Source organism: Mandrillus leucophaeus, unplaced genomic scaffold (genome assembly GCF_000951045.1).
Source record: "Mandrillus leucophaeus isolate KB7577 unplaced genomic scaffold, Mleu.le_1.0 Scaffold276, whole genome shotgun sequence".
In the NCBI taxonomy this organism is placed as follows: Eukaryota; Metazoa; Chordata; class Mammalia; order Primates; family Cercopithecidae; genus Mandrillus; species Mandrillus leucophaeus.
Genome location: NW_012102876.1, coordinates 237,091 through 239,767, shown reverse-complemented (window position 1 = coordinate 239,767; position 2,677 = coordinate 237,091).

Below are 2,677 nucleotides of genomic sequence, written 5' to 3'. Positions count from 1 at the left end.
TATGCTTATCTAATCCTACATGCCCATGCTGCAATATGAAAAGAAAGGGAATTCCTAAACTCTGGGGAATCCCCATTAAATATCACAAGGAAATCATGGAGTTATTGCACTCAGTGCAAAAACCCAAGGAGGTGGCGGGCTTACACTGCTGAAGCCATCAAAAGCGGAAGGAGTGGGGAGAATAGCAGCATAAGCGGCTGGCAGAGACAGGGAAAGACCAGCAGGAAGGAAAGAGAGAAAGGGACAGGAAGTCAGAGAAAGAGAGAGGAAGAGACAGAGAGACAAAGTCAAAGAAGGAAAGAGAGGAAGAGACAAATAGAGAGTCAGAGAGAGACAGACAGGGAGAGACAAAGAAGTCAAAGAGAAAGAGAGATGGAAGCACTGAAGAAAAACAATGTACCCTATTCCTTTAAAAGTCAGGGTAAATTTCTGTCTACCCAGTCAAGGTATATTCTTATGTGGAATGTTGACCTATATCTGCCTCCCTACTAACTGGACAGGCACCTGCACCTTAGTCTTTCTAAGTCCCAACATTAACATTGCCCTAGGAAAGCAGACCTTATCAGTACCCCTCAAAGCTCAAATCCATCAGCGTAGAGCCATACAACTAATACCTCTACTTATAGGGTTAGGAATGGCTACTGCTACAGGAACCAGAATAGCCAGTTTATCTACTTCATTATCCTACTCTCAAAGGATTTCTCAGACAGTTTGCAAGAAATAACGAAATCTATCCTTACTCTACAATCCCAAATAGACTCTTGACCAGCAGTGACTCTCCAAAACCGCCAGGTCTAGACCTTCTCACTCCTGAGAGAGGACTCTGCACCTTCTTAGGGGAAGAGTGTTGTTTTTACACTAACCAGTCAGGGATAGTACGAGATGCCACCCAGCATTTATAGGAAAAGGCTTCTGAAATCAGACAACGCCTTTCAAATTCTTATACCAACCTCTGCAGTTGGGCAACATGACTTCTCCCCTTTCTAGGTCCTGTGGCAGCCATGTTGCTGTTACTAACCTTTGGGCCCAGTATTTTTAACCTTCTTGTCAAATTTGTTTCCTCTAGAATCAATGCCATCAAGCTACAGATGGTCTTACAAATGGAACCTCAAATGAGTTCAACTAACAACTTCTACTGAGGACCCCTGTACTGACCCACTGGTACTTTCACTGGCCTAGAGAGCTCCCCTCTGGAGGACATTACAACTGCAGGGCCCCTTCATCACCTCTATCCAGCAGGAAGTAGCTAGAGTGGTCATCAGCCAAATTCCCAACAGCAGTTGGGGTGTCCTATTTAGAGGGTAGATTGAGAGGTGAAAGTGTGCTGGCAGCCCTCACAGCCCTCGCTCACTCTCAGTGCCTCCTCAGACTTGGCGTCCACTCTGGTCATGCTTAAGGAGCCCTTCAGCCCACCGCTGCACTGTAGGAGCCCCTCTCTGGGCTGGCGGAGGCTGGAGCTGGCTCCCTCTGCTTGCAGGGAGGTGTGGAGGGAGAAGCGCAGGTAAGAACTGGGGCTGTGCACGGCACTCGCGGACCAGCATGAGTTCCTGATGGGCATGGGCTCAGCAGGCCCCACATTCAGAGTGGCCGGCCAGTGTCGCCAGCCCCAGGCAGTGAGTGGCTTAGTACCCAGGTCAGCAGCTGCAGAGGGTGTGCTGGGTCTCCCAGAAGCGCCGGCCCACCTGCACTGTGCTCAAAATTCTTGCCGGGCCTCAGCTGCCTCCCCTCAGGGCAGGGCTGCAGCTCGCCATGATTGAGACTCCCGCACCCCGACCATGGGCTCCTGCATGACTGGTGCCTCCTCGATGAGCACTGCCCCCTGCACCGCAGCACCCGGTCTCATCAGTTGTCCAAGGGCTGAGGAGTGTGGTCATGCAGCACAGGACTGGTGGGCAGCTCTGCCTGCAGCCCTGGTGTGGGATCCACTAGGTGAAGCCAGCTGGGCTCCTGAGTCTAGTGGGGACTTGGAGAACCTTTATGTCTAGCTAAGGGATTGTGAATACACCAATCAGCACCCTGTGTCTAGCTCAAGGTTTGTAAATACACCAATCAGTACTCTGTATCTAGCTAACCTAGTGGGGACTTGGAGAACTTTTCTGTCTAGCACTCTTCGCACTCTGTGTCTAGCTCAAGGTTTGTAAATACACCAATCAGTACTCTGTATCTAGCTAACCTAGTGGGGACTTGGAGAACTTTTCTGTCTAGCACTCTGTGTCTAGCTCAGGGTTTGTAAATACACCAATCAGTACTCTGTATCTAGCTAACCTAGTGGGGACTTGGAGAACTTTTCTGTCTAGCACTCTGTGTCTAGCTAAAGGATTGTAAACACACCAATTAGCACTCTGTGTCCAGCTCAGGGATTGTAAGCACACCAATCAGTACTCTGTATCTAGTTAACCTAGTGGGGACTTGGAGAACTTTTCTGTCTAGCACTCTGTGTCTAGCTAAAGGATTGTAAATGCACCAATCAGCACTCTGTGTCTAGCTCAGGGATTATAAATGCACCAATCAGCACCCTGTCAAAATGGATCAATCAGCTCTCTGCAAAATGAACCAATCAGTTCTCTGTGAAATAGACCAATCAGCTCTATGTAAAATGGACCAATCAGCAGGATATGGGTGGGGTCAGATAAGGGAATAAAAATAGGCTGCCCGAGCCAGCCAGTGGAAACCGGTT